The sequence below is a fragment of the Triturus cristatus genome, chromosome 11, assembly GCF_964204655.1.
Source record: "Triturus cristatus chromosome 11, aTriCri1.1, whole genome shotgun sequence".
Taxonomy (NCBI): Eukaryota; Metazoa; Chordata; class Amphibia; order Caudata; family Salamandridae; genus Triturus; species Triturus cristatus.
Window position 1 is genome coordinate 1,139,216,546 of NC_140594.1, and position 19,328 is coordinate 1,139,235,873.

Below are 19,328 nucleotides of genomic sequence, written 5' to 3' on the forward strand. Positions count from 1 at the left end.
CCCCGACCAGACATTCTAACTCTAGCATCTCTATATTAAAAAGCATTTCTAGGCAATATCTAGCATGTGAATAAAAGTAGGCAAGATCCACCGATGAATCTGGCAAAAGTCCCCAACGATTTTGTGCACACTTGTTCTCTCACCTGAATGCAGCGCCACCTTGTAGCCATCGGATGTAACTGCAGCTCACAAAATGTTATATCAGAGAGCAAGTTGAGAGGACTCCAAGAGGCAGATGTCCATGGAAAGAGCCTCTCACGACAGCAGGAAGGTTGGATATTTCAAGATGGCAACATTTCCTGTCCAACGTCCTCACGTCCCGAACGCTCCAAACGCTCAAAAGCCTCACACCGGGCAAGCCCTCACCGGGTAGATCTCTGGCTCCCAGTTAAAATCAAATCCTGAGCATGCTAGCGCTAGGATCAAAGAGAGAGGAGAGGGTTAGAGAGCTGCTATCTTGGTAAAGGCCTGAAACTGCTAGTTCCCAAGAGGGTCTGCACTTTCAGTTATGACTGACTGTGAGACAAGAAGATGAAGATTTTCAGCACCCAGCATACATTGCAGCATGCTTAGGCAAATGAGGAGCGAGACCCACCAATCCCTCGCCACGTCGCTGAAAGCTCCTCCTCTGCATAAAGAGAACACTTTTACAAGGGAGCAGAGTGGCGCAGCGGAAGCGTGATGGGCCCATAACCCAGAGGTCGATGGATCGAAACCATCCTCTGCTATAATATTTCTTGTTTTTTCTTCTGAGAACCAATCTGTCATTTCCACGCTACCAGCAAGGAAAAGCGCAGGCTTGTGCTAGCTATGTGAGAAAAGACTTCTCAACTATCTGTCTCTGCTGAAATACAAGAGAGTGATCGCCAAAGGATCAACCCCATACTTTGAAAGTAAAGATACCCAATTATAAGCATAAATGACTGGTGGGACCGTCACACGTTTTTCTGGGCATGCTTTGAATGTCATTCTTGCCTTTTTGTTCTGCTCTTATCATTCTCCTGGGCATTTCATGGAAGGCACTCTCTTTCTCTTCGCTGCTTTGTTTCCAATGCTGCCTAAATATGTTCATTTCCACTATTTGTACTACTGCTTTCCATTTCTTCTCTTCTGCACAGATTTGGCCTTGGTTTCAATCCCCAGTTCCTTACCCTCTACAAGAAACTTTCTACTGCTTTTCATGTTGGTATCTAAACCAAATGCACCATTGAAACTGGTGCAAGATAGTCATTGAACTCGGGGTTGTAATCTTTAGAACCGAGAGCAACCACATCATAGGGCGTTGGTGGAATAGTGGTGAGCATAGCTGCTTCCCAAGCAGTTGACCCGGGTTCGATTCCCGGCCAATGCAGTGCAAATTTTTATATGTTCTCCAAGCAGGATTTGTTTTAATGCAACATGTCACAAAACGGAAATATCATGAACAGATTAATCAGACGTTAAATTAAAAAAAAAATGAAATACTTAGGCAGGCATCTCGATCGCCCCATCTGCTACATTCATTGTCCTATTAGATGCTATTTTCCAAAAAGCAGAGTCACCACTCACATGTGCTGGTAATAAATATGTTGCGGGCGGTAGACAATGAAAGGGCTGAACCCCGACCAGACATTCTAACTCTAGCATCTCTATATTAAAAAGCATTTCTAGGCAATATCTAGCATGTGAATAAAAGTAGGCAAGATCCACCGATGAATCTGGCAAAAGTCCCCAACGATTTTGTGCACACTTGTTCTCTCACCTGAATGCAGCGCCACCTTGTAGCCATCGGATGTAACTGCAGCTCACAAAATGTTATATCAGAGAGCAAGTTGAGAGGACTCCAAGAGGCAGATGTCCATGGAAAGAGCCTCTCACGACAGCAGGAAGGTTGGATATTTCAAGATGGCAACATTTCCTGTCCAACGTCCTCACGTCCCGAACGCTCCCAAACGCTCAAAAGCCTCGCCCTCACCGGGTAGATCTCTGGCTCCCAGTTAAAATCAAATCCTGAGCATGCTAGCGCTAGGATCAAAGAGAGAGGAGAGGGTTAGAGAGCTGCTATCTTGGTAAAGGCCTGAAACTGCTAGTTCCCAAGAGGGTCTGCACTTTCAGTTATGACTGACTGTGAGACGAGAAGATGAAGATTTTCTGCACCCAGCATACATTGCAGCATGCTTAGGCAAATGAGGAGCGAGACCCACCAATCCCTCGCCACTTCGCTGAAAGCTCCTCCTCTGCATAAAGAGAACACTTTTACAAGGGAGCAGAGTGGCGCAGCGGAAGCGTGCTGGGCCCATAACCCAGAGGTCGATGGATCGAAACCATCCTCTGCTATAATATTTCTTGTTTTTTCTTCTGAGAACCAATCTGTCATTTCCACGCTACCAGCAAGGAAAAGCGCAGGCTTGTGCTAGCTATGTGAGAAAAGACTTCTCAACTATCTGTCTCTGCTGAAATACAAGAGAGTGATCGCCAAAGGATCGACCCCATACTTTGAAAGTAAAGATACCCAATTATAAGCATAAATGACTGGTGGGACCGTCACACGTTTTTCTGGGCATGCTTTGAATGTCATTCTTGCCTTTTCGTTCTGCTCTTATCATTCTCCTGGGCATTTCATGGAAGGCACTCTCTTTCTCTTCGCTGCTTTGCTTCCAATGCTGCCTAAATATGTTCATTTCCACTATTTGTACTACTGCTTTCCATTTCTTCTCTTCTGCACAGATTTGGCCTTGGTTTCAATCCCCAGTTCCTTACCCTCTACAAGAAACTTTCTACTGCTTTTCATGTTGGTATCTAAACCTAATGCACCATTGAAACTGGTGCAAGATAGTCATTGAACTCGGGGTTGTAATCTTTAGAACCGAGAGCAAACACATCATAGGGCGTTGGTGGTATAGTGGTGAGCATAGCTGCTTCCCAAGCAGTTGACCTGGGTTCGATTCCCGGCCAATGCAGTGCAAATTTTTATATGTTCTCCAAGCAGGATTTGTTTTAATGCAACATGTCACAAAACGGAAATATCATGAACAGATTAATCAGACGTTAAATTTAAAAAAAAATGAAATACTTAGGCAGGCATCTCGATCGCCCCATCTGCTACATTCATTGTCCTATTAGATGCTATTTTCCAAAAAGCAGAGTCACCACTCACATGTGCTGGTAATAAATATGTTGCGGGCGGTAGACAATGAAAGGGCTGAACCCCGACCAGACATTCTAACTCTAGCATCTCTATATTAAAAAGCATTTCTAGGCAATATCTAGCATGTGAATAAAAGTAGGCAAGATCCACCGATGAATCTGGCAAAAGTCCCCAACGATTTTGTGCACACTTGTTCTCTCACCTGAATGCAGCGCCACCTTGTAGCCATCGGATGTAACTGCAGCTCACAAAATGTTATATCAGAGAGCAAGTTGAGAGGACTCCAAGAGATAGATGTCCATGGAAAGAGCCTCTCACGACAGCAGGAAGGTTGGATATTTCAAGATGGCAACATTTCCTGTCCAACGTCCTCACGTCCCGAACGCTCCCAAACGCTCAAAAGCCTCGCCCTCACCGGGTAGATCTCTGGCTCCCAGTTAAAATCAAATCCTGAGCATGCTAGCGCTAGGATCAAAGAGAGAGGAGAGGGTTAGAGAGCTGCTATCTTGGTAAAGGCCTTAAACTGCTAGTTCCCAAGAGGGTCTGCACTTTCAGTTATGACTGACTGTGAGACGAGAAGATGAAGATTTTCTGCACCCAGCATACATTGCAGCATGCTTAGGCAAATGAGGAGCGAGACCCACCAATCCCTCGCCACTTCGCTGAAAGCTCCTCCTCTGCATAAAGAGAACACTTTTACAAGGGAACAGAGTGGCGCAGCGGAAGCGTGCTGGGCCCATAACCCAGAGGTCGATGGATCGAAACCATCCTCTGCTATAATATTTCTTGTTTTTTCTTCTGAGAACCAATCTGTCATTTCCACGCTACCAGCAAGGAAAAGCGCAGGCTTGTGCTAGCTATGTGAGAAAAGACTTCTCAACTATCTGTCTCTGCTGAAATACAAGAGAGTGATCGCCAAAGGATCAACCCCATACTTTGAAAGTAAAGATACCCAATTATAAGCATAAATGACTGGTGGGACCGTCACACGTTTTTCTGGGCATGCTTTGAATGTCATTCTTGCCTTTTCGTTCTGCTCTTATCATTCTCCTGGGCATTTCATGGAAGGCACTCTCTTTCTCTTCGCTGCTTTGCTTCCAATGCTGCCTAAATATGTTCATTTCCACTATTTGTACTACTGCTTTCCATTTCTTCTCTTCTGCACAGATTTGGCCTTGGTTTCAATCCCCAGTTCCTTACCCTCTACAAGAAACTTTCTACTGCTTTTCATGTTGGTATCTAAACCTAATGCACCATTGAAACTGGTGCAAGATAGTCATTGAACTCGGGGTTGTAATCTTTAGAACCGAGAGCAAACACATCATAGGGCGTTGGTGGTATAGTGGTGAGCATAGCTGCTTCCCAAGCAGTTGACCCGGGTTCGATTCCCGGCCAATGCAGTGCAAATTTTTATATGTTCTCCAAGCAGGATTTGTTTTAATGCAACATGTCACAAAACGGAAATATCATGCACAGATTAATCAGACGTTAAATTTAAAAAAAAATGAAATACTTTGGCAGGCATCTCGATCGCCCCATCTGCTACATTCATTGTCCTATTAGATGCTATTTTCCAAAAAGCAGAGTCACCACTCACATGTGCTGGTAATAAATATGTTGCGGGCGGTAGACAATGAAAGGGCTGAACCCCGACCAGACATTCTAACTCTAGCATCTCTATATTAAAAAGCATTTCTAGGCAATATCTAGCATGTGAATAAAAGTAGGCAAGATCCACCGATGAATCTGGCAAAAGTCCCCAACGATTTTGTGCACACTTGTTCTCTCACCTGAATGCAGCGCCACCTTGTAGCCATCGGATGTAACTGCAGCTCACAAAATGTTATATCAGAGAGCAAGTTGAGAGGACTCCAAGAGGCAGATGTCCATGGAAAGAGCCTCTCACGACAGCAGGAAGGTTGGATATTTCAAGATGGCAACATTTCCTGTCCAACGTCCTCACGTCCCGAACGCTCCCAAACGCTCAAAAGCCTCGCCCTCACCGGGTAGATCTCTGGCTCCCAGTTAAAATCAAATCCTGAGCATGCTAGCGCTAGGATCAAAGAGAGAGGAGAGGGTTAGAGAGCTGCTATCTTGGTAAAGGCCTGAAACTGCTAGTTCCCAAGAGGGTCTGCACTTTCAGTTATGACTGACTGTGAGACGAGAAGATGAAGATTTTCTGCACCCAGCATACATTGCAGCATGCTTAGGCAAATGAGGAGCGAGACCCACCAATCCCTCGCCACTTCGCTGAAAGCTCCTCCTCTGCATAAAGAGAACACTTTTACAAGGGAGCAGAGTGGCGCAGCGGAAGCGTGCTGGGCCCATAACCCAGAGGTCGATGGATCGAAACCATCCTCTGCTATAATATTTCTTGTTTTTTCTTCTGAGAACCAATCTGTCATTTCCACGCTACCAGCAAGGAAAAGCGCAGGCTTGTGCTAGCTATGTGAGAAAAGACTTCTCAACTATCTGTCTCTGCTGAAATACAAGAGAGTGATCGCCAAAGGATCGACCCCATACTTTGAAAGTAAAGATACCCAATTATAAGCATAAATGACTGGTGGGACCGTCACACGTTTTTCTGGGCATGCTTTGAATGTCATTCTTGCCTTTTCGTTCTGCTCTTATCATTCTCCTGGGCATTTCATGGAAGGCACTCTCTTTCTCTTCGCTGCTTTGCTTCCAATGCTGCCTAAATATGTTCATTTCCACTATTTGTACTACTGCTTTCCATTTCTTCTCTTCTGCACAGATTTGGCCTTGGTTTCAATCCCCAGTTCCTTACCCTCTACAAGAAACTTTCTACTGCTTTTCATGTTGGTATCTAAACCTAATGCACCATTGAAACTGGTGCAAGATAGTCATTGAACTCGGGGTTGTAATCTTTAGAACCGAGAGCAAACACATCATAGGGCGTTGGTGGTATAGTGGTGAGCATAGCTGCTTCCCAAGCAGTTGACCCGGGTTCGATTCCCGGCCAATGCAGTGCAAATTTTTATATGTTCTCCAAGCAGGATTTGTTTTAATGCAACATGTCACAAAACGGAAATATCATGAACAGATTAATCAGACGTTAAATTTAAAAAAAAATGAAATACTTAGGCAGGCATCTCGATCGCCCCATCTGCTACATTCATTGTCCTATTAGATGCTATTTTCCAAAAAGCAGAGTCACCACTCACATGTGCTGGTAATAAATATGTTGCGGGCGGTAGACAATGAAAGGGCTGAACCCCGACCAGACATTCTAACTCTAGCATCTCTATATTAAAAAGCATTTCTAGGCAATATCTAGCATGTGAATAAAAGTAGGCAAGATCCACCGATGAATCTGGCAAAAGTCCCCAACGATTTTGTGCACACTTGTTCTCTCACCTGAATGCAGCGCCACCTTGTAGCCATCGGATGTAACTGCAGCTCACAAAATGTTATATCAGAGAGCAAGTTGAGAGGACTCCAAGAGATAGATGTCCATGGAAAGAGCCTCTCACGACAGCAGGAAGGTTGGATATTTCAAGATGGCAACATTTCCTGTCCAACGTCCTCACGTCCCGAACGCTCCCAAACGCTCAAAAGCCTCGCCCTCACCGGGTAGATCTCTGGCTCCCAGTTAAAATCAAATCCTGAGCATGCTAGCGCTAGGATCAAAGAGAGAGGAGAGGGTTAGAGAGCTGCTATCTTGGTAAAGGCCTTAAACTGCTAGTTCCCAAGAGGGTCTGCACTTTCAGTTATGACTGACTGTGAGACGAGAAGATGAAGATTTTCTGCACCCAGCATACATTGCAGCATGCTTAGGCAAATGAGGAGCGAGACCCACCAATCCCTCGCCACTTCGCTGAAAGCTCCTCCTCTGCATAAAGAGAACACTTTTACAAGGGAACAGAGTGGCGCAGCGGAAGCGTGCTGGGCCCATAACCCAGAGGTCGATGGATCGAAACCATCCTCTGCTATAATATTTCTTGTTTTTTCTTCTGAGAACCAATCTGTCATTTCCACGCTACCAGCAAGGAAAAGCGCAGGCTTGTGCTAGCTATGTGAGAAAAGACTTCTCAACTATCTGTCTCTGCTGAAATACAAGAGAGTGATCGCCAAAGGATCAACCCCATACTTTGAAAGTAAAGATACCCAATTATAAGCATAAATGACTGGTGGGACCGTCACACGTTTTTCTGGGCATGCTTTGAATGTCATTCTTGCCTTTTCGTTCTGCTCTTATCATTCTCCTGGGCATTTCATGGAAGGCACTCTCTTTCTCTTCGCTGCTTTGCTTCCAATGCTGCCTAAATATGTTCATTTCCACTATTTGTACTACTGCTTTCCATTTCTTCTCTTCTGCACAGATTTGGCCTTGGTTTCAATCCCCAGTTCCTTACCCTCTACAAGAAACTTTCTACTGCTTTTCATGTTGGTATCTAAACCTAATGCACCATTGAAACTGGTGCAAGATAGTCATTGAACTCGGGGTTGTAATCTTTAGAACCGAGAGCAAACACATCATAGGGCGTTGGTGGTATAGTGGTGAGCATAGCTGCTTCCCAAGCAGTTGACCCGGGTTCGATTCCCGGCCAATGCAGTGCAAATTTTTATATGTTCTCCAAGCAGGATTTGTTTTAATGCAACATGTCACAAAACGGAAATATCATGCACAGATTAATCAGACGTTAAATTTAAAAAAAAATGAAATACTTAGGCAGGCATCTCGATCGCCCCATCTGCTACATTCATTGTCCTATTAGATGCTATTTTCCAAAAAGCAGAGTCACCACTCACATGTGCTGGTAATAAATATGTTGCGGGCGGTAGACAATGAAAGGGCTGAACCCCGACCAGACATTCTAACTCTAGCATCTCTATATTAAAAAGCATTTCTAGGCAATATCTAGCATGTGAATAAAAGTAGGCAAGATCCACCGATGAATCTGGCAAAAGTCCCCAACGATTTTGTGCACACTTGTTCTCTCACCTGAATGCAGCGCCACCTTGTAGCCATCGGATGTAACTGCAGCTCACAAAATGTTATATCAGAGAGCAAGTTGAGAGGACTCCAAGAGGTAGATGTCCATGGAAAGAGCCTCTCACGACAGCAGGAAGGTTGGATATTTCAAGATGGCAACATTTCCTGTCCAACGTCCTCACGTCCCGAACGCTCCCAAACGCTCAAAAGCCTCGCCCTCACCGGGTAGATCTCTGGCTCCCAGTTAAAATCAAATCCTGAGCATGCTAGCGCTAGGATCAAAGAGAGAGGAGAGGGTTAGAGAGCTGCTATCTTGGTAAAGGCCTGAAACTGCTAGTTCCCAAGAGGGTCTGCACTTTCAGTTATGACTGACTGTGAGACGAGAAGATGAAGATTTTCTGCACCCAGCATACATTGCAGCATGCTTAGGCAAATGAGGAGCGAGACCCACCAATCCCTCGCCACTTCGCTGAAAGCTCCTCCTCTGCATAAAGAGAACACTTTTACAAGGGAGCAGAATGGCGCAGCGGAAGCGTGCTGGGCCCATAACCCAGAGGTCGATGGATCGAAACCAACCTCTGCTATAATATTTCTTGTTTTTTCTTCTGAGGACCAATCTGTCATTTCCACGCTACCAGCAAGGAAAAGCGCAGGCTTGTGCTAGCTATGTGAGAAAAGACTTCTCAACTATCTGTCTCTGCTGAAATACAAGAGAGTGATCGCCAAAGGATCAACCCCATACTTTGAAAGTAAAGATACCCAATTATAAGCATAAATGACTGGTGGGACCGTCACACGTTTTTCTGGGCATGCTTTGAATGTCATTCTTGCCTTTTCGTTCTGCTCTTATCATTCTCCTGGGCATTTCATGGAAGGCACTCTCTTTCTCTTCGCTGCTTTGCTTCCAATGCTGCCTAAATATGTTCATTTCCACTATTTGTACTACTGCTTTCCATTTCTTCTCTTCTGCACAGATTTGGCCTTGGTTTCAATCCCCAGTTCCTTACCCTCTACAAGAAACTTTCTACTGCTTTTCATGTTGGTATCTAAACCAAATGCACCATTGAAACTGGTGCAAGATAGTCATTGAACTCGGGGTTGTAATCTTTAGAACCGAGAGCACCCACATCATAGGGCGTTGGTGGTATAGTGGTGAGCATAGCTGCTTCCCAAGCAGTTGACCCGGGTTCGATTCCCGGCCAATGCAGTGCAAATTTTTATATGTTCTCCAAGCAGGATTTGTTTTAATGCAACATGTCACAAAACGGAAATATCATGAACAGATTAATCAGACGTTAAATTTAAAAAAAAATGAAATACTTAGGCAGGCATCTCGATCGCCCCATCTGCTACATTAATTGTCCTATTAGATGCTATTTTCCAAAAAGCAGAGTCACCACTCACATGTGCTGGTAATAAATATGTTGCGGGCGGTAGACAATGAAAGGGCTGAACCCCGACCAGACATTCTAACTCTAGCATCTCTATATTAAAAAGCATTTCTAGGCAAAATCTAGCATGTGAATAAAAGTAGGCAAGATCCACCGATGAATCTGGCAAAAGTCCCCAACGATTTTGTGCACACTTGTTCTCTCACCTGAATGCAGCGCCACCTTGTAGCCATCGGATGTAACTGCAGCTCACAAAATGTTATATCAGAGAGCAAGTTGAGAGGACTCCAAGAGGCAGATGTCCATGGAAAGAGCCTCTCACGACAGCAGGAAGGTTGGATATTTCAAGATGGCAACATTTCCTGTCCAATGTCCTCACGTCCCGAACGCTCCCAAACGCTCAAAAGCCTCACACCGGGCAAGCCCTCACCGGGTAGATCTCTGGCTCCCAGTTAAAATCAAATCCTGAGCATGCTAGCGCTAGGATCAAAGAGAGAGGAGAGGGTTAGAGAGCTGCTATCTTGGTAAAGGCCTGAAACTGCTAGTTCCCAAGAGGGTCTGCACTTTCAGTTATGACTGACTGTGAGACGAGAAGATGAAGATTTTCTGCACCCAGCATACATTGCAGCATGCTTAGGCAAATGAGGAGCGAGACCCACCAATCCCTCGCCACTTCGCTGAAAGCTCCTCCTCTGCATAAAGAGAACACTTTTACAAGGGAGCAGAGTGGCGCAGCGGAAGCGTGCTGGGCCCATAACCCAGAGGTCGATGGATCGAAACCATCCTCTGCTATAATATTTCTTGTTTTTTCTTCTGAGAACCAATCTGTCATTTCCACGCTACCAGCAAGGAAAAGCGCAGGCTTGTGCTAGCTATGTGAGAAAAGACTTCTCTACTATCTGTCTCTGCTGAAATACAAGAGAGTGATCGCCAAAGGATCAACCCCATACTTTGAAAGTAAAGATACCCAATTATAAGCATAAATGACTGGTGGGACCGTCACACGTTTTTCTGGGCATGCTTTGAATGTCATTCTTGCCTTTTCGTTCTGCTCTTATCATTCTCCTGGGCATTTCATGGAAGGCACTCTCTTTCTCTTCGCTGCTTTGCTTCCAATGCTGCCTAAATATGTTCATTTCCACTATTTGTACTACTGCTTTCCATTTCTTCTCTTCTGCACAGATTTGGCCTTGGTTTCAATCCCCAGTTCCTTACCCTCTACAAGAAACTTTCTACTGCTTTTCATGTTGGTATCTAAACCAAATGCACCATTGAAACTGGTGCAAGATAGTCATTGAACTCGGGGTTGTAATCTTTAGAACCGAGAGCAACCACATCATAGGGCGTTGGTGGTATAGTGGTGAGCATAGCTGCTTCCCAAGCAGTTGACCCGGGTTCGATTCCTGGCCAATGCAGTGCAAATTTTTATATGTTCTCCAAGCAGGATTTGTTTTAATGCAACATGTCACAAAACGGAAATATCATGAACAGATTAATCAGACGTTAAATTTTAAAAAAAATGAAATACTTAGGCAGGCATCTCGATCGCCCCATCTGCTACATTCATTGTCCTATTAGATGCTATTTTCCAAAAAGCAGAGTCACCACTCACATGTGCTGGTAATAAATATGTTGCGGGCGGTAGACAATGAAAGGGCTGAACCCCGACCAGACATTCTAACTCTAGCATCTCTATATTAAAAAGCATTTCTAGGCAATATCTAGCATGTGAATAAAAGTAGGCAAGATCCACCGATGAATCTGGCAAAAGTCCCCAACGATTTTGTGCACACTTGTTCTCTCACCTGAATGCAGCGCCACCTTGTAGCCATCGGATGTAACTGCAGCTCACAAAATGTTATATCAGAGAGCAAGTTGAGAGGACTCCAAGAGGCAGATGTCCATGGAAAGAGCCTCTCACGACAGCAGGAAGGTTGGATATTTCAAGATGGCAACATTTCCTGTCCAATGTCCTCACGTCCCGAACGCTCCCAAACGCTCAAAAGCCTCACACCGGGCAAGCCCTCACCGGGTAGATCTCTGGCTCCCAGTTAAAATCAAATCCTGAGCATGCTAGCGCTAGGATCAAAGAGAGAGGAGAGGGTTAGAGAGCTGCTATCTTGGTAAAGGCCTGAAACTGCTAGTTCCCAAGAGGGTCTGCACTTTCAGTTATGACTGACTGTGAGACGAGAAGATGAAGATTTTCTGCACCCAGCATACATTGCAGCATGCTTAGGCAAATGAGGAGCGAGACCCACCAATCCCTCGCCACTTCGCTGAAAGCTCCTCCTCTGCATAAAGAGAACACTTTTACAAGGGAGCAGAGTGGCGCAGCGGAAGCGTGCTGGGCCCATAACCCAGAGGTCGATGGATCGAAACCATCCTCTGCTATAATATTTCTTGTTTTTTCTTCTGAGAACCAATCTGTCATTTCCACGCTACCAGCAAGGAAAAGCGCAGGCTTGTGCTAGCTATGTGAGAAAAGACTTCTCTACTATCTGTCTCTGCTGAAATACAAGAGAGTGATCGCCAAAGGATCAACCCCATACTTTGAAAGTAAAGATACCCAATTATAAGCATAAATGACTGGTGGGACCGTCACACGTTTTTCTGGGCATGCTTTGAATGTCATTCTTGCCTTTTCGTTCTGCTCTTATCATTCTCCTGGGCATTTCATGGAAGGCACTCTCTTTCTCTTCGCTGCTTTGCTTCCAATGCTGCCTAAATATGTTCATTTCCACTATTTGTACTACTGCTTTCCATTTCTTCTCTTCTGCACAGATTTGGCCTTGGTTTCAATCCCCAGTTCCTTACCCTCTACAAGAAACTTTCTACTGCTTTTCATGTTGGTATCTAAACCAAATGCACCATTGAAACTGGTGCAAGATAGTCATTGAAGTCGGGGTTGTAATCTTTAGAACCGAGAGCAACCACATCATAGGGCGTTGGTGGTATAGTGGTGAGCATAGCTGCTTCCCAAGCAGTTGACCCGGGTTCGATTCCCGGCCAATGCAGTGCAAATTTTTATATGTTCTCCAAGCAGGATTTGTTTTAATGCAACATGTCACAAAACGGAAATATCATGAACAGATTAATCAGACGTTAAATAAAAAAAAAAATGAAATACTTAGGCAGGCATCTCGATCGCCCCATCTGCTACATTCATTGTCCTATTAGATGCTATTTTCCAAAAAGCAGAGTCACCACTCACATGTGCTGGTAATAAATATGTTGCGGGCGGTAGACAATGAAAGGGCTGAACCCCGACCAGACATTCTAACTCTAGCATCTCTATATTAAAAAGCATTTCTAGGCAATATCTAGCATGTGAATAAAAGTAGGCAAGATCCACCGATGAATCTGGCAAAAGTCCCCAACGATTTTGTGCACACTTGTTCTCTCACCTGAATGCAGCGCCACCTTGTAGCCATCGGATGTAACTGCAGCTCACAAAATGTTATATCAGAGAGCAAGTTGAGAGGACTCCAAGAGGCAGATGTCCATGGAAAGAGCCTCTCACGACAGCAGGAAGGTTGGATATTTCAAGATGGCAACATTTCCCGTCCAACGTCCTCACGTCCCGAACGCTCCCAAATGCTCAAAAGCCTCACACCGGGCAAGCCCTCAGCGGGTAGATCTCTGGCTCCCAGTTAAAATCAAATCCTGAGCATGCTAGCGCTAGGATCAAAGAGAGAGGAGAGGGTTAGAGAGCTGCTATCTTGGTAAAGGCCTGAAACTGCTAGTTCCCAAGAGGGTCTGCACTTTCAGTTATGACTGACTGTGAGACGAGAAGATGAAGATTTTCTGCACCCAGCATACATTGCAGCATGCTTAGGCAAATGAGGAGCGAGACCCACCAATCCCTCGCCACTTCGCTGAAAGCTCCTCCTCTGCATAAAGAGAACACTTTTACAAGGGAGCAGAGTGGCGCAGCGGAAGCGTGCTGGGCCCATAACCCAGAGGTCGATGGATCGAAACCATCCTCTGCTATAATATTTCTTGTTTTTTCTTCTGAGAACCAATCTGTCATTTCCACGCTACCAGCAAGGAAAAGCGCAGGCGTGTGCTAGCTATGTGAGAAAAGACTTCTCAACTATCTGTCTCTGCTGAAATACAAGAGAGTGATCGCCAAAGGATCGACCCCATACTTTGAAAGTAAAGATACCCAATTATAAGCATAAATGACTGGTGGGACCGTCACACGTTTTTCTGGGCATGCTTTGAATGTCATTCTTGCCTTTTCGTTCTGCTCTTATCATTCTCCTGGGCATTTCATGGAAGGCACTCTCTTTCTCTTCGCTGCTTTGCTTCCAATGCTGCCTAAATATGTTCATTTCCACTATTTGTACTACTGCTTTCCATTTCTTCTCTTCTGCACAGATTTGGCCTTGGTTTCAATCCCCAGTTCCTTACCCTCTACAAGAAACTTTCTACTGCTTTTCATGTTGGTATCTAAACCTAATGCACCATTGAAACTGGTGCAAGATAGTCATTGAACTCGGGGTTGTAATCTTTAGAACCGAGAGCAAACACATCATAGGGCGTTGGTGGTATAGTGGTGAGCATAGCTGCTTCCCAAGCAGTTGACCCGGGTTCGATTCCTGGCCAATGCAGTGCAAATTTTTATATGTTCTCCAAGCAGGATTTGTTTTAATGCAACATGTCACAAAACGGAAATATCATGAACAGATTAATCAGACGTTAAATTTTAAAAAAAATGAAATACTTAGGCAGGCATCTCGATCGCCCCATCTGCTACATTCATTGTCCTATTAGATGCTATTTTCCAAAAAGCAGAGTCACCACTCACATGTGCTGGTAATAAATATGTTGCGGGCGGTAGACAATGAAAGGGCTGAACCCCGACCAGACATTCTAACTCTAGCATCTCTATATTAAAAAGCATTTCTAGGCAATATCTAGCATGTGAATAAAAGTAGGCAAGATCCACCGATGAATCTGGCAAAAGTCCCCAACGATTTTGTGCACACTTGTTCTCTCACCTGAATGCAGCGCCACCTTGTAGCCATCGGATGTAACTGCAGCTCACAAAATGTTATATCAGAGAGCAAGTTGAGAGGACTCCAAGAGATAGATGTCCATGGAAAGAGCCTCTCACGACAGCAGGAAGGTTGGATATTTCAAGATGGCAACATTTCCTGTCCAACGTCCTCACGTCCCGAACGCTCCCAAACGCTCAAAAGCCTCGCCCTCACCGGGTAGATCTCTGGCTCCCAGTTAAAATCAAATCCTGAGCATGCTAGCGCTAGGATCAAAGAGAGAGGAGAGGGTTAGAGAGCTGCTATCTTGGTAAAGGCCTGAAACTGCTAGTTCCCAAGAGGGTCTGCACTTTCAGTTATGACTGACTGTGAGACGAGAAGATGAAGATTTTCTGCACCCAGCATACATTGCAGCATGCTTAGGCAAATGAGGAGCGAGACCCACCAATCCCTCGCCACTTCGCTGAAAGCTCCTCCTCTGCATAAAGAGAACACTTTTACAAGGGAACAGAGTGGCGCAGCGGAAGCGTGCTGGGCCCATAACCCAGAGGTCGATGGATCGAAACCATCCTCTGCTATAATATTTCTTGTTTTTTCTTCTGAGAACCAATCTGTCATTTCCACGCTACCAGCAAGGAAAAGCGCAGGCTTGTGCTAGCTATGTGAGAAAAGACTTCTCAACTATCTGTCTCTGCTGAAATACAAGAGAGTGATCGCCAAAGGATCAACCCCATACTTTGAAAGTAAAGATACCCAATTATAAGCATAAATGACTGGTGGGACCGTCACACGTTTTTCTGGGCATGCTTTGAATGTCATTCTTGCCTTTTCGTTCTGCTCTTATCATTCTCCTGGGCATTTCATGGAAGGCACTCTCTTTCTCTTCGCTGCTTTGCTTCCAATGCTGCCTAAATATGTTCATTTCCACTTTTTGTACTACTGCTTTCCATTTCTTCTCTTCTGCACAGATTTGGCCTTGGTTTCAATCCCCAGTTCCTTACCCTCTACAAGAAACTTTCTACTGCTTTTCATGTTGGTATCTAAACCTAATGCACCATTGAAACTGGTGCAAGATAGTCATTGAACTCGGGGTTGTAATCTTTAGAACCGAGAGCAAACACATCATAGGGCGTTGGTGGTATAGTGGTGAGCATAGCTGCTTCCCAAGCAGTTGACCCGGGTTCGATTCCCGGCCAATGCAGTGCAAATTTTTATATGTTCTCCAAGCAGGATTTGTTTTAATGCAACATGTCACAAAACGGAAATATCATGAACAGATTAATCAGACGTTAAATGAAAAAAAAAAATGAAATACTTAGGCAGGCATCTCGATCGCCCCATCTGCTACATTCATTGTCCTATTAGATGCTATTTTCCAAAAAGCAGAGTCACCACTCACATGTGCTGGTAATAAATATGTTGCGGGCGGTAGACAATGAAAGGGCTGAACCCCGACCAGACATTCTAACTGTAGCATCTCTATATTAAAAAGCATTTCTAGGCAATATCTAGCATGTGAATAAAAGTAGGCAAGATCCACCGATGAATCTGGCAAAAGTCCCCAACGATTTTGTGCACACTTGTTCTCTCACCTGAATGCAGCGCCACCTTGTAGCCATCGGATGTAAATGCAGCTCACAAAATGTTATATCAGAGAGCAAGTTGAGAGGACTCCAAGAGGCAGATGTCCATGGAAAGAGCCTCTCACGACAGCAGGAAGGTTGGATATTTCAAGATGGCAACATTTCCCGTCCAACGTCCTCACGTCCCGAACGCTCCCAAACGCTCAAAAGCCTCACACCGGGCAAGCCCTCAGCGGGTAGATCTCTGGCTCCCAGTTAAAATCAAATCCTGAGCATGCTAGCGCTAGGATCAAAGAGAGAGGAGAGGGTTAGAGAGCTGCTATCTTGGTAAAGGCCTGAAACTGCTAGTTCCCAAGAGGGTCTGCACTTTCAGTTATGACTGACTGTGAGACGAGAAGATGAAGATTTTCTGCACCCAGCATACATTGCAGCATGCTTAGGCAAATGAGGAGCGAGACCCACCAATCCCTCGCCACTTCGCTGAAAGCTCCTCCTCTGCATAAAGAGAACACTTTTACAAGGGAGCAGAGTGGCGCAGCGGAAGCGTGCTGGGCCCATAACCCAGAGGTCGATGGATCGAAACCATCCTCTGCTATAATATTTCTTGTTTTTTCTTCTGAGAACCAATCTGTCATTTCCACGCTACCAGCAAGGAAAAGCGCAGGCTTGTGCTAGCTATGTGAGAAAAGACTTCTCAACTATCTGTCTCTGCTGAAATACAAGAGAGTGATCGCCAAAGGATCAACCCCATACTTTGAAAGTAAAGATACCCAATTATAAGCATAAATGACTGGTGGGACCGTCACACGTTTTTCTGGGCATGCTTTGAATGTCATTCTTGCCTTTTCGTTCTGCTCTTATCATTCTCCTGGGCATTTCATGGAAGGCACTCTCTTTCTCTTCGCTGCTTTGCTTCCAATGCTGCCTAAATATGTTCATTTCCACTATTTGTACTACTGCTTTCCATTTCTTCTCTTCTGCACAGATTTGGCCTTGGTTTCAATCCCCAGTTCCTTACCCTCTACAAGAAACTTTCTACTGCTTTTCATGTTGGTATCTAAACCTAATGCACCATTGAAACTGGTGCAAGATAGTCATTGAACTCGGGGTTGTAATCTTTAGAACCGAGAGCAAACACATCATAGGGAGTTGGTGGATTAGTGGTGAGCATAGCTGCTTCCCAAGCAGTTGACCCGGGTTCGATTCCCGGCCAATGCAGTGCAAATTTTTATATGTTCTCCAAGCAGGATTTGTTTTAATGCAACATGTCACAAAACGGAAATATCATGCACAGATTAATCAGACGTTAAATTTTAAAAAAAATGAAATACTTAGGCAGGCATCTCGATCGCCCCATCTGCTACATTCATTGTCCTATTAGATGCTATTTTCCAAAAAGCAGAGTCACCACTCACATGTGCTGGTAATAAATATGTTGCGGGCGGTAGACAATGAAAGGGCTGAACCCCGACCAGACATTCTAACTCTAGCATCTCTATATTAAAAAGCATTTCTAGGCAATATCTAGCATGTGAATAAAAGTAGGCAAGATCCACCTATGAATCTGGCAAAAGTCCCCAACGATTTTGTGCACACTTGTTCTCTCACCTGAATGCAGCGCCACCTTGTAGCCATCGGATGTAACTGCAGCTCACAAAATGTTATATCAGAGCGCAAGTTGAGAGGACTCCAAGAGGTAGATGTCCATGGAAAGAGCCTCTCACGACAGCAGGAAGGTTGGATATTTCAAGATGGCAACATTTCCTGTCCAACGTCCTCACGTCCCGAACGCTCCCAAACGCTCAAAAGCCTCGCCCTCACCGGGTAGATCTCTGGCTCCCAGTTAAAATCAAATCCTGAGCATGCTAGCGCTAGGATCAAAGAGAGAGGAGAGGGTTAGAGAGCTGCTATCTTGGTAAAGGCCTGAAACTGCTAGTTCCCAAGAGGGTCTGCACTTTCAGTTATGACTGACTGTGAGACGAGAAGATGAAGATTTTCTGCACCCAGCATACATTGCAGCATGCTTAGGCAAATGAGGAGCGAGACCCACCAATCCCTCACCACTTCGCTGAAAGCTCCTCCTCTGCATAAAGAGAACACTTTTACAAGGGAGCAGAGTGGCGCAGCGGAAGCGTGCTGGGCCCATAACCCAGAGGTCGATGGATCGAAACCATCCTCTGCTATAATATTTCTTGTTTTTTCTTCTGAGAACCAATCTGTCATTTCCACGCTACCAGCAAGGAAAAGCGCAGGCTTGTGCTAGCTATGTGAGAAAAGACTTCTCAACTATCTGTCTCTGCTGAAATACAAGAGAGTGATCGCCAAAGGATCAACCCCATACTTTGAAAGTAAAGATACCCAATTATAAGCATAAATGACTGGTGGGACCGTCACACGTTTTTCTGGGCATGCTTTGAATGTCATTCTTGCCTTTTCGTTCTGCTCTTATCATTCTCCTGGGCATTTCATGGAAGGCACTCTCTTTCTCTTCGCTGCTTTGCTTCCAATGCTGCCTAAATATGTTCATTTCCACTATTTGTACTACTGCTTTCCATTTCTTCTCTTCTGCACAGATTTGGCCTTGGTTTCAATCCCCAGTTCCTTACCCTCTACAAGAAACTTTCTACTGCTTTTCATGTTGGTATCTAAACCAAATGCACCATTGAAACTGGTGCAAGATAGTCATTGAACTCGGGGTTGTAATCTTTAGAACCGAGAGCACCCACATCATAGGGCGTTGGTGGTATAGTGGTGAGCATAGCTGCTTCCCAAGCAGTTGACCCGGGTTCGATTCCCGGCCAATGCAGTGCAAATTTTTATATGTTCTCCAAGCAGGATTTGTTTTAATGCAACATGTCACAAAACGGAAATATCATGAACAGATTAATCAGACGTTAAATTAAAAAAAAAATGAAATACTTAGGCAGGCATCTCGATCGCCCCATCTGCTACATTAATTGTCCTATTAGATGCTATTTTCCAAAAAGCAGAGTCACCACTCACATGTGCTGGTAATAAATATGTTGCGGGCGGTAGACAATGAAAGGGCTGAACCCCGACCAGACATTCTAACTCTAGCATCTCTATATTAAAAAGCATTTCTAGGCAATATCTAGCATGTGAATAAAAGTAGGCAAGATCCACCGATGAATCTGGCAAAAGTCCCCAACGATTTTGTGCACACTTGTTCTCTCACCTGAATGCAGCGCCACCTTGTAGCCATCGGATGTAACTGCAGCTCACAAAATGTTATATCAGAGAGCAAGTTGA

The 19,328-nt window shown here is 44.7% G+C and overlaps 8 non-coding genes across 8 annotated transcripts; all 8 read left to right on the forward strand.

The window, feature by feature from the left end:
- The first annotated feature begins 2,867 nt into the window (after window positions 1-2,867).
- On the forward strand, window positions 2,868-2,939 carry TRNAG-CCC (transfer RNA glycine (anticodon CCC)). The gene has a single exon. It is a non-coding gene; the product is annotated as a tRNA-Gly (tRNA).
- Window positions 2,940-4,455: 1,516 nt separating this feature from the next.
- On the forward strand, window positions 4,456-4,527 carry TRNAG-CCC (transfer RNA glycine (anticodon CCC)). Its single transcript has one exon. It is a non-coding gene; the product is annotated as a tRNA-Gly (tRNA).
- Window positions 4,528-6,043: 1,516 nt separating this feature from the next.
- On the forward strand, window positions 6,044-6,115 carry TRNAG-CCC (transfer RNA glycine (anticodon CCC)). Its single transcript has one exon. It is a non-coding gene; the product is annotated as a tRNA-Gly (tRNA).
- Window positions 6,116-7,631: 1,516 nt separating this feature from the next.
- On the forward strand, window positions 7,632-7,703 carry TRNAG-CCC (transfer RNA glycine (anticodon CCC)). Its single transcript has one exon. It is a non-coding gene; the product is annotated as a tRNA-Gly (tRNA).
- A 1,516-nt stretch (window positions 7,704-9,219) lies between these two features.
- On the forward strand, window positions 9,220-9,291 carry TRNAG-CCC (transfer RNA glycine (anticodon CCC)). Its single transcript has one exon. It is a non-coding gene; the product is annotated as a tRNA-Gly (tRNA).
- Window positions 9,292-12,417: 3,126 nt separating this feature from the next.
- On the forward strand, window positions 12,418-12,489 carry TRNAG-CCC (transfer RNA glycine (anticodon CCC)). The gene has a single exon. It is a non-coding gene; the product is annotated as a tRNA-Gly (tRNA).
- Window positions 12,490-15,604: 3,115 nt separating this feature from the next.
- TRNAG-CCC (transfer RNA glycine (anticodon CCC)) lies at window positions 15,605-15,676 on the forward strand. The gene has a single exon. It is a non-coding gene; the product is annotated as a tRNA-Gly (tRNA).
- A 3,116-nt stretch (window positions 15,677-18,792) lies between these two features.
- On the forward strand, window positions 18,793-18,864 carry TRNAG-CCC (transfer RNA glycine (anticodon CCC)). Its single transcript has one exon. It is a non-coding gene; the product is annotated as a tRNA-Gly (tRNA).
- The last annotated feature ends 464 nt before the right edge of the window (window positions 18,865-19,328 follow it).